The sequence below is a fragment of the Marmota marmota genome, unplaced genomic scaffold (genome assembly GCF_001458135.2).
Source record: "Marmota marmota marmota unplaced genomic scaffold, marMar, whole genome shotgun sequence".
In the NCBI taxonomy this organism is placed as follows: domain Eukaryota; kingdom Metazoa; phylum Chordata; class Mammalia; order Rodentia; family Sciuridae; genus Marmota; species Marmota marmota.
The window spans coordinates 4,625,702-4,638,169 of NW_026000138.1; positions in this window are offsets into that span (position 1 = coordinate 4,625,702).

Below are 12,468 nucleotides of genomic sequence, written 5' to 3' on the forward strand. Positions count from 1 at the left end.
ATAAAGATGTAGTAAATCCTGTTACACTCACCTCTGCCTGAATTAGCCCTAGTGGAGGGCCCAGGGCAGGTTGAACTGGTATGTCCCTGTGAACCGTGACATTAATGTACACAGGCACCAACTTTTCTTCTGTAATCCCAACCAGATTTAGAAATGGTTTAATAAAATACTGAATCCTCGAGATAGCAGGATCAGAAAATCCCAACAGAATGACCAGCCCCCAGGCACTTGCTCCTCAGGTGGGATCAGGGAAGGGGGGGCCCTACATGTTTTGACTCTTAGCTTGGGTTTGGGCTTTGGACACAGAAAGTACAGCCTTAGTTTATTTTTAAGGCTTGTCCTTAAGAGAGAATGGTGTGTGAGGCTATCTTTGGTAGATGCTGGCAGAACAACCACAAAAAAATCAAACTGGGCCTTTCTCCTGACCGTGTTTATATTGCTAAATCATGTTTAAATGAAGAGTGAAGACTTGAAGGAGGGAAAAACCTCCAAGAGCAATTTGAAGTGTGTGTGTGTTATGGTTTAGCTTGGCAATGGCCCCCCAAAGACTTGTGTGTCAAGGCCGGGTCCCCTCAGAAGTGGGGCTTGGGGGAAGGGATTGGATCATGAGGGCCCTGGCCTGACCGGTGGATTGACCCACTCATAGCTCAATGGACTATGGGGGCCGGGAAGGGAGACAGTAGGTAGGTGAAGCATGGTTGGAGGAAGTGGGTCACCTGGGGCGTGACTTGGAAGGATGTTTCTTGTCCCTGGCCCTTTTCTCTCTCTCTCTTTGCTTCCCTAGATGTCATAAGCTACTTAACTGTCTTCCGCCCTGATGTTTCTGTTTGGGAGTCAGCCCTCCAAGGTCCCAAACCTTGGAAACTGTGAGCCAATATGAATCTTTCCTCTTCTAAGTTGTTTTTCTTAGGTATTTTCAGTCACAGTGGTGAAAAGCTGACTATTGTTTGAAACCTTTTCTCATATGTGACCACGGAAAAAAATCCCAGACTGGCTAACTGGGACTTGAAATCCTTAGGTCCTCCTCCGCCTGATGACTTTCTCTTTCCGAATCCCCCACATCAACCAGATCTCAATGACTTCATCCATCATCTCCCTAAACTCTTGTTGATTGAGTAACTAATGAATATTTAGTGATCGATTCTTGAGTCTGATTCTAAGTTTGAGATGGAAAGTGTGGACTCATATGATGTCCCTCCGTGATACTTGATTGCAAGAAAATTCACGAATTTTCATTCTTCTAAATTAAACCGATGGGTCTTAAGGTCCTCCACTGTTGCCCCCTTGAGCCAAGATGGTTTGGAAATTTGTCTGCTGTAGACTAAGGACTACTAAGGACTAAGGGTTCCTTCCTTCTCTGCACTGCAATCCTTCAAGAGGCCTAGACTGTCATGGAGGAACAGGGAGAAGGGCCTGGGTCCTCAGTGGTGCATGCAATCTATTGGGAGAGATGCTCTTTGTACAGTGCCATCATTTGGCTCTGGAATGTTCCCCAAGGGCCAGGTGTTAAAGGCTTGGTCTCCACCTTGGTGCTATTGGAAGATGGTGGAATGTTTAAAAGAGAGGACCTAGGGAAGGTCTCGGGTCATTGGAGACCAGTCCTTGAAGGGATAATGGTAACCCGGCGGTTCCCTCCTCTCTGTCTTTGCTTCCTGGCTGCCATGGGTGTCCAACTGCCTTCATCATATGCTCCATGATATACCCCTCATCACAGGCCCAAAACCAACGGGCCAATCCACCAAGGACTAAAACAAAATTGTGAGCCAAAATTAACTTTTCTTCTTTTTAAGTTTATTGTCTCAGATATCTTGTTATAGTAACACACAGCTAACTAACACACACACTGGAACTCTTCCTTTGACTATTGGTAATAGTGTCCTTTCTCTTGGTGTACAACTGAGCCATCGAGAACTTTTGTCATTGCTCTCGATGCCACAGGACTTGGGAGTTAGGCTTCTCTGTCCTTCTCCATGCCCTCCCCATAATTATATGGAGACAGGAAGTAATCCCCACTTTGGCTGCTCAAAGCAAGGTCCAGACACCAGCAGCATCCACAAACCCAGAGAGCTTGTTAGAAATGCAGTCTGTGGCCCAGAGCCTGTATTTTAACAAAGTCTTTGATTTGTGGCACAATTTGGTTGACAAGCCCTGAACACCAGCAATGTGTGTCTACCCTACTGTTCTGCTCTTCCTAGCTGTTCTGCAAGCCTACTGTGGAATTCCTCAAGGAGTTAGGAAACTCCTCTGTTACCCAACATTTCCCTTCTCCTTCCCTCTAAGGGTCTGGTATTTTAATAACTCAACTCTAGGTCCCTAGTTCCCCTAGGCTAAGCAAGTCCAATATCCCAGAACTCTAAGGCTTATTTACTCAGGGTAAAAACATCCCCCTTAGTCTTTTGTGATGAATCTAAAGCAGAAAATAAGTCCCATTAATTCTCAATCATGTTCCTTTTTTTTTTTTTTTTTGGTACCAGGGATTGAACCCAGCGGCACTTAATTACTGAGCCACATCCCCAGCCCAATATTTATTTATTTATTTATTTTTGAGACAGGATCTCACTCAGTTGTTCAGGGCCTCACTAAGTTGCCGAGGCTGGAGGTTGGTAAACTTTAAAAAATTTTTTTCTTTTTTTGTAATTTTTCCTTGTTCTCCCTACTCTGAATCTGGTCCAATGCCCCAGGCTAGAATCTCTGGGGTCATCATGATTTAAGAAAGACAAAGAGGTGCTAATAAGGTTGGCTGTGGCCTAGTCCCTGACCACACTGTTTTTGGGTTTGTGAGACTGAAAATGCAAAGGTAGAGCGCTTGCCTGGCATGTGTGAGGCACTGGGTTGGATCCTCAGCACCACAGAAATAAATAAATAAATAAAATGAAGGTATTGTGTCCATCCACAAATAAAAGATATTAAAAAAAAAAAAGTGGTTGGGTGTGTAGTGTTGTGAGTCCTGAGTGCCAAACAGGGAGAACTCTTACCCTCCTCTAGCATTACCCTGAGGACCCTGGGCCATGTAAAGAAGTGAGAAATTGACCTTAATATTAGCAGAAGACTGTCGATTCCATCTGAGGATGTGTAGTAATAAGAAAATGCAAATTACTATTATTATTTACATTGCATGGCAGAGTTACACAACACTTTATTACACAGTGGATGCTAAACAAAGAACTTCTATTTATAGACATTTTACCCCCTTCCTACAGTCCCCCCTAAACCCACACTCTCAAAGCATTTGGCCTAAGTTCAATAACAATGTGATTTTTAAAAAAACAATGTATATTTTAAGTACATGCAGTGCTGGAAAGTAAAGCAAGAGAGTAAAAACTGAGAATCGAGGAGTTTGCCCAGAGTCATTATGAAGAATTTTTAAACCTGAAGGTATTTTATGTGTTTCAAATACAATCAGAATACATTTTTAAACATTCTTTCGACTTTTAATTTTTTAAGATGAAACACCTTACAATTAAACCTTATTCCAAGCAGAAGACACTTGGCAGACCTGGGAAAGATTAAAATATCTGGCATGTTCATTAACGTGAAGATTGGACAATGGTGTCTTGAAGAATCTCCTGAAATTTAAAGGTCATTTAAAGTACAGATTTGAATAAAATTTATCAAAAGCAAGTTTCTTTCCTAAAGGAATAACTAATGAAACTTTCCTGAATCACATGGTAATAAACCATTTTATACCCTCTCCTTTCAGTTTTTTTTTTTTAATTTAATTTAAGGGTTACCAAGCAAAAACAACATACTCAATATGTTGTATTTTGGCAAATGTCAAAGAGAACTGGCTTGCTGAATATGGGTTATCTCCAGTTTGTAATTAATTAATTAAAATGTTTTCTTAATGCTAAATTCAAATAAGTTCCTGGTTTTGATACAACTTCTAATTTTCTTCTGTTGCTCAGGTGATTTGAAATTCTAATTGGAAATACATTTTTTTTGCAAAATTAACACATAAAAGGGCATCACTGAAAACATTCTTCCACTACATCATTCCAAATGCCATAGAAGTGGTGGGCGTCTTTGGATAGTCACGGAACTTAATTCCCATACGTACATATCTCAAAATTATCCATCTGCCTAACACCAGGAAGGGTTTCACTGGTGAGATCTTGGTGTACTCAAATGTGGAGAACTTGGTGTGATGAAATTTGCAAAATCCAAATCGTGTTATTTCTTGGAAAACAATTAGTAGAATTCGGAAGTTATTCTAAGCCTGCAATATGGTCTGATCAGAAACAAGAAAACAACATGACTTGTTCATCTCTCCCCATGTTCCTAAGTGACCACCAGGGAGGAAATACACAGTACTGGTGAACAAAAGGTAATCCATCAGATCCTAAAGACCAGAAGAACTTAGTTTAAGCTTTAATATTAATTAAGTGAGATTACAGCTTCTCATTTGAAACTGTAGGTGCTGAAAAATAAGAGTGACATTCAGACACTTATCTTAAGGAAGTACCTTGATGTTTTTAGTCAAAGTACTATATAAACTACCCTAACACTAGTAGTAAGCTATAGGTCATAAACTTCCCCTTTGATTGACAGCAACTTTATAAATGGAATAAAAGCTATTTGTCTGGGGAAAGTGACTGTGAGAAATGGCCCGCAAAGAGGGCCACCAGGAATCCCTCCCACCCCAACAGGTGCACACAACAGCATCTCTTCCCCTTGTAAGGGTCCGGTGAAGCGTTGGAGGAAGAGACCACCAAGAGACTGACTTTATGCAATAAGCAGGAGGGGGTTTATTGAGATTCCAGCATGCTGGGGCTCCGTGCCCACTCGAGAAGGGAGAACAGCCCAGAGCCCAGAGCCGGGGTTGAACAATGCTTAAGTACACTTTTTTGGGGAGGGCGGGGACTTTACATACATCACAGTCTCCTTCAACAAATCACCATACACCGCGGGAAAGTCAAACAACAATTCTTAGACTTGATTAGTACATACATTGGCGGGAACAGGGCTGGCTGGAGTGATAGGTCATTCCTAAGGAGGGGGTTACATTTAAACTGATTGGTTTAGGCCCTGAGGTGTGTACGTGCTGGACTACACAGGATCTTAGGCTATAAATCAACTAAATGGCCAGTAGGGCATTGTCTTAACTGCCTCGGGAATTTAACCCATGCTTTGCAGTTTAGAAGCAGGTTTACAATGCCTGGTCCTTTACATTTTAACTCAGGCTTTGCAGCTTAGAAACTTTACCCTTTCACCCTCAAGAGGTTGAGTCTCCTGCTTCCTCACTCCTTGAATCTGGGCTGGACTTGTGCCGCACTCTGGCTGAGCACAAATAACCGAGCCGCCACAAAGCCTTATAGATTCAAACAGCAACTCTTTATTCCCCAACTCTCAGCGGCACTGCACACACCACACGGGAACACACTCCCTCCACCGGGCTCCATCCAATCTCTCCGAATCCCCATGAGAACTGCACAGGAACTCCAAAGTAGTGGGCGCCCTATTGCCCAGACAGTAAAGGTCAAATATACAATTTAATCAATCCAGCATCACAGCAATTATATATAGCTTAATTCAAATCATCATCTCAATGGTTCGCTGGCGTCACCTTTCAACCATTCCCTCTGGCAAATGCCAGGCGTCATTCTGGCTGGGCTGTGGCTCTCAACAGACTTGACTTGCTTTGACCAATAGACTGAGGCAGAAATGCTTCTCTGTGGCCTCTAAACAACTGAGGCCCGGAGGTATCCTTCTTAAGGAGAGGAGATGCCATCTGCCTTATTAGGGAGGCCAGTCTCATGCTGGAGAAAGAGGCCCAGTGGAAGAGACTAGAGGAACCCAGCTGGCCCCAGACACATGAGGGAGTCCAGCCAACAGTGGCGCACACCTGTAATCCCAGCAGCTCAGGAGGCTGAGGCAGGAGGATCGTGAGTTCAAAGCCAGCATCAGCAAAAGCGAGGTGCTAAACAACTCAGTGAGACCCTGTCTCTAAATAAAATACAAAATAGGGCTGGGGATGTGGCTCAATGATGGAGTGTCCCTGAGATCAAACCCTGGAAGCCCCCTACCCCCCGCAAAAAAAGACAAAAGAAAAGAGGTCCAGTCATCCTAGCCAGTGCCCATTTACTAGAGCCATTGCAGCTAAAGCCCAGCCGTGTGAGTGAGGCATCTTGGATCCACCAGCCCCTGTCCCTCTGAGCCCTGTGGGAGTTCCAGACCCACAGATTTAGGAGCTAATAAAACAATTGTGATTCTCAATCAATTCATTAAGTTTGAACTCACAAGCAGCAATATAAGGACATAATGACAGTTTTCAAATCCTTCGAATTGAGATTTACCAACTTTTTTGGAAGTTGAGAAGAAAGGGCAACTGGAATAGTGATTAACGAAAGCTGATGTAACTTAAGAACTTTTTCTTTTTCTTTTTTTCTTTTTTTTTGCAGAGCTGGGGATTGAACCCAGGCCCTTGTGCATGTGAGGCAAGCCCTCTACCAACTGAGCTATGTCCCCAGCCCAAGGACATTTTTTAAAAAGTCTTTTTTGCAAAAGTTTTGTGACTGTTCTTATAAACGATTTCAGTGGCAGGTGTTTCTGTCATTGAGAGTGACTTATTTATAAATTGGAGGATGTGTTACCTTGGCGATAGCAGTAACAAAAGCCATCATTTTAGTCATTACCTGATTTTTCACTTGGTAGCACGTAAGTGAGACATCCCGGATCAGCTCTGAGTAGGAATGACCTTCCCGATGGAATTCCCATAAATGATAATAATGGATTAGCTGTAGGAGGTACACTAGATGTATTTGTAGATCAATAAAAATATTTATATGCAAACATTCCTAGATCTGAGAGTGAAAGAAATTTATGTAACCCTAAAAGAAAATTTTAAGCAAGTCAGGATTTCATTTGAATCTATAAATATGGCTTGCAATCCAAGTATGGAGTTTTCGAGAACTTAGCTACCTGGTGTCACCAGCTGCCTCAGCATTTGGACCATGGGATGTGTCAAAGTATTGATGGCAGTTTTGTTAACTTCAAGGGTATATATTCTTTTAATATGCAAGACTGGGATAGACTTTTTTTAAAAGAGAAGATTATTTAAATTAGCAGGTGACATATAGATCAAATGTGAGCTATATTTAGTCCCTGTTCACTAGAAAAATTAGATAAAAGAATAGGAAAGGAGATGAAATAGAACCAGTAATACAAGGGGGAAAAGAATGATTTATACATGAGAAATACTCAGTGTCAAGCACTTAGTTCTAATGCAACTGTTGCAAACACAGAGAAGGGAACAGGGGAAAAGTGGTAAACCCACCAAAAATAAAAGTCACTTTTAATAAAAATAGACCTGTGCACATAGAAAGAGGGACAGATCTAAGTACAAGTGTATTTGGTTTCTGTTTTTTGCAACCGTTTTGGCTAGATAATCTAAAATTTTTGCACCAATGTCATCTAGAAACACTGGATTAAAAGGTAATGCACATCCCTAGAAAAAGAATGGGAAAGTCGGTGAGTGGGGGTGAGCTCCATCTGCCAGGAGTTGGAAGAGCTTCAGGTTAAAGGTCCCCAGGGAAAAAGGATGAGGCTTTGGTGAAGCTACCACCTCCTCACAGCCCAGAACCCTTAGAGAGACTCATCTCTAGGGAAAGCGGACATGTTTAAAAAAAAAAAATCTTACAGCTAGGATAGGGAGATGGACGTTAATAACGTGCATCAGTCTTATTCTGAGCTCTGGGTAGGGAAAAGAAAATCCCCTTTCTGATATCTCACAGAAGGCCATACTCTCAACTGTAAAATGAACAAATTCCGAGGATTTAATGTACAGCGTGGCTGGTGATCAACCTGTTAGTTAATTTGATTGTGATAGTCACTACATAACACGAGTGTACATCAAATCGTCACCGTGAGACACCCTGAATTTAAACAATCCTTATTTGTCTCAAATATTTTGAAATAAAAAGACAAGACCCTCCTCCCTGCCCCCAAAAAGAAAAAGTAAGGCTATATTCATATAGGGTTGGAATTCAAATTTCTATTATGGGAATCTGCAAGTCAAGAAATTAGCTAAACACAAACTCTGGATGGATAGATAGATCTTAAGCCTAGCTATATAGGAGTCCCACAGATAAAGATGTATTCATCCTGAAATTGCAAAACACATATTCACACAAAAAAAGCATAAAAAATTTTAGACTCCAAATTATGAAGCACACAAGGAAACAATCCACTGTGAATAAAATATGAGAGGAACAATCAATCAGATCCGATCCCACAGAGGCTCTGGAGGCTGAGGCAGGATCACTAATTCAAGGGCAGCCTCAGAAACTTAGCAGATCCTATCTCAAAAACTAAAAAAGGCTGGGGGATGTGGCTCAGTGGTAAATCACCTCTGAGTTAGATCCCTAATACCCTCCCCCCGCAAAAAAAAATTAGAACCCAAATGCTTTAGTTAACTAGATTTTTTTTTTTTAATCCAGGGGCATCAAGGGCATCATTGAACCACCTCCCATGACCTTTTTTATATTTTATTTTGAGACAGGGTCTCACTGAGTTGTTTAGGGCCTCACTAAGTTGCTGAGGCTGGTTTTGAACTTGCAATCCTCCTGCCTCAGCCTCCTGAGCTGCTGGGATTATAGGTATGCACCACTGTACCTGGCTTATTAACTGGATTTTTCTTCTTCTTCTTCTCCTTCTCCTCCTTCTCCTCCTCCTCCTCCTCCCTTCTCCTCCTCCTTCTAAATATACTGTTATTTAACTTATTGATTTATCTTTATATGGTGCTGAGGATCAAACCCAGGGCCTCACATGTGCTAGGCAAGTGCTTTACCACTGAGTTACAACCCCAGCCCTAGTTAACTGGATTCTTTCTTTTTTTAAAATATTTTATTAATTGTTGATGGATCTTTATTTATATGCAGTGCTGAGAATCGAACCCAGTGCCTCCCACATGCTAGGCAAGTGCTCTACCTCTGAGCCACAACCCCAGCCCCTTTAACTAGATTCTTAACTACTCCTTTAAAATAGATTGGCTTATAATGATTAAAGCCAAAAATAAAGTAACAAGTAAACATGACAAAAACAATGACTCCTAAAACAGATAAAGCATTTAAAAAAAATCAGGACACTTTTATTTCGATCATTGATTTGTCTCTTTCTTGTCATTCTCAGGAGAACCAAATATTCCACATGAGACCACACCTACATGCCTGTGTATTACCTAGAAGCAGCAAAATCTCCCAGTGAGGCATTTGGTGTCACTCTTTTTTTGGGGGGGTGGGATATTGGGATTGAACTCAGGGGCCCTCAACCACTGAGCACATCCTCAGCCCTATTTTATATTTTACTTAGAGATAGAGTCTCACTGAGTTGCTTAGTGTCTTGCTCTTCCTGAGGCTGGCTTTGAACTTTCGATCCTCCTGCCTCAGCCTCCCAAGCTGCTGGGGTTACAGGCGTGCGCTGCCATGCCTGCCTTAATAGCACTCTTTCAGCAAAAAAATTGCTGACACCTGCAGTGTGCCACGTGGACAGATTGGCACACTTACCTGGGGATCTGCCAGGTAAAGGAGAGAGACCCTCCTGTGGGGCTTGGAGAATTGCAAACAAAACAGACACTAGTGAGTTCATGACAAGCACCAGGCAGGCGCCCTGGGTGGAGGAAAGTAAAGGAAGACCCGCTGGGAGGGGGCCACGGAAAGGCCCAGGGGACGATGTTTCAGGGGAGATTTGAAGAATGAGTAGTGTTGACCTTGGTGATGAAAGAGTGGAGGAAGACGTCTAGGTGGAGAAGAGGAGAGGCTGGTGCACTGGAGCACCTGAGAGGAGACCAACAAGGCAGGATGAAGAAAGTCGTGAAGGGGGGACACGGGCTGTGTGTCATTGTCACTCAAGACTGACCAGCTCCAGGGGCCAGATCCTGAAAATGTGAAGCTGACCAGTTTGAAGTTGGATCTAACCAGCAAGCAAGTTAGGGATGGGAGAAAACACCCCACTTATGTTTTGGAAAGACCATTCCTTTTAATAAGAGGTGGACCTGTCACTCCTTAAGGTTGTTGAGACCCAAACTTGAGCTGCAAAGCAAAGTTCCTCCTTGGCACTTTATTTTATTTTATTTTTTGGTGGGGAGGAAAACACTTGAAACGATTTTGATGAGCACCAGTTAAGAGAAAGTAAGCTTAGGATCGGGTCCTGGCAGCATTCCTGAGTGGAAAAAAAAAAAAAAAGCATAAAAGTGATATGGAGTCCACGTTCTCATTTTTTTTAAAAAATGGAAGCAAAACCTAAAATCACTCCCGCATATGCGTGTTTGTGCACAGGAAAACATGCACAGGGGCTGGGGCTCAGCGTGGAGCGCTTGCCTCGCACATGTGAGGCACTGGGTTCAATCCTCAGCACCACGTAATGATAAATAAAGATATGGTGTTCATCGACAACTAACAAAATGTTTAAAAAACATAAACATATTAGTATTAAAAAAAAAAAAGAAGAAGAAACTGAAAGAGCTCCTAACGCTCCCCCCCCCCCCCGTTTTGTTCTCCAGATTCCTACCAGATGGGGAAAGCAAGAATTGTCTTCATTTTTAAATTCATCCCTGATCATCTAAAGGGATGAAAAAAGAGGAAAATTTAAAATTGCTTCAAGGTCATAATTATGGCCCTCCCCCACTTTGGAAATGAAGCTCCGTGGATGTAAACAGCACATTTTATTCATCTTTGGATTTCCCCATTGCCTGACACCAAACGCCCAATAGAAGTTTTTTTTTTTTTTTTTTTTGGATGGGAGGACGACCGGATGGGAATTCGGGGGTCCCTGAAGGGCTGAGTGGAAAATGGTAGGAGGCTACTTTTGGGGAAATTAAGTTCAACAAATATTTATTGAGCCCTTGTGGAGTGGCACGGAGGGTGAACTGAGGCGGATGTGACCTCACCTTAGCAACAGGGAGAGCAGAGAGCAGTGGGGACGGGCACCCACCCTGCACCCGCCCTGCGCTCAGCAGACGGGGGTCTGATTTCGTATTCTCACTAGCTGTTTGGCCAAAGGCCTTTTTGGACCTCAAGTTCCTCATCTGCAACATACAGATTATAATGACAGTTCCCTGCATCACGATGTTGTTTGGAAAAACAAGTGAAATCGTCAGGTAGAGCCCTTAGCAGAATGTTTAGGACAGAGCAAGATGGAGAAAGGTGGGGATCTGTTTTAGTCAGCTTTATTTTTTTTTTTTGCTGCTGTGACCCAAAGCCCTGACAAGAACAACTTTAGAGGAGGAAAAGTTTATTGGGGGCTCACCGTGTCAGAGGCCGAGGTCTGGATGGTGGGCTTCGTTGCTCTGGGCCCAAGATGAGGCAGAGCATGGGGCAGAAAGGTGTGGCAGAGGAAAGCAACTCACATCAGGACACCAGGAAGCAGAGACACCCCCAGTGACCCACCTGTCCAGCCACACCCTTCCTGCCTACAGTTCCCACCCAGTTCATCCCTATCAGGGGATTAAAGCAATGACTAGGAGAAGATTCCCATAACAGAATCATTTCACTTTTAAACCTTGTTGCGTTGCCTCACAATGAGCTTTTGGGGGATCCCTAATATCTAAACCATAACAGGATTAAATTCACTGGATCTGGTTGGTGCTACCTCTTACCTGACACTCTAGAATATCTCTTGGGTAACTGGTTGTCAGAATAATAGATCCCCAAAGATGTCCTTGTTTTTTTTTTTTGGTCCTGGGAATCAACCCCAGGGCCTTGTGCATCTCAGGCAAACACTGTATGGCTGAGCTACATCCTAAGCCTCCATCCTTGGTCTTGATCCCTGTGAATGTTACCTTCCATGGCCTGGAGAAATTTTCAGGTGTGATAAGGTTTCTGAGATGAAGATATTATCCTAGATTATAGAGAGGCAGGATCAGTGTAATCACAGGCGTGCTTATAAGTGAAGGAAGCAGGCAGGAGAGCCAGCTCAAGAGATGTAATAATGAATGTTGGGGCCACAGCCGAGTCGGGATGACACATGGCATTTTGCCAGAAGGGAGTGGTTGAGAGGTGACGCTAACAAGCCATTAAGATGATGATAATTAAGTTAAGTTGTGAATAATTGCTGTGACTGGATGATGCTGGATTGAAACAGTCTGTGTATTCAGTTGTATATAGACCCCTGCTGTCTGGCAATAGGGCGGCTCCTGCTGCCTCGGGTGCCCACTACTTTGGAGTTCTCCCGGAGTTCCTGTTGAGTTCCCGTGGAGTTCGCGTGGAGCCCGGTGGAGAGGGAGAGAGTTCCTGGGAAGAGCATGAACTCCACGGGAACTCAACAGGAAATGAAAGCAGAGGTCAGAGTGATGTGATTGCTGTCTTGGGGTCAGAGGTCAAGAAATGTTCTACCCAAGAAGGCATCCCTAGAAAGCAGGAAAGGCAAAGAAATGGGTTTTCCTCAGGAGCCTCCAGAAGGAATCAGCCCTTCCAATAACTTGACTTATGCTCAATGAGATGACTTTCGACTTCCAACCTCCTGACAAGAATCATA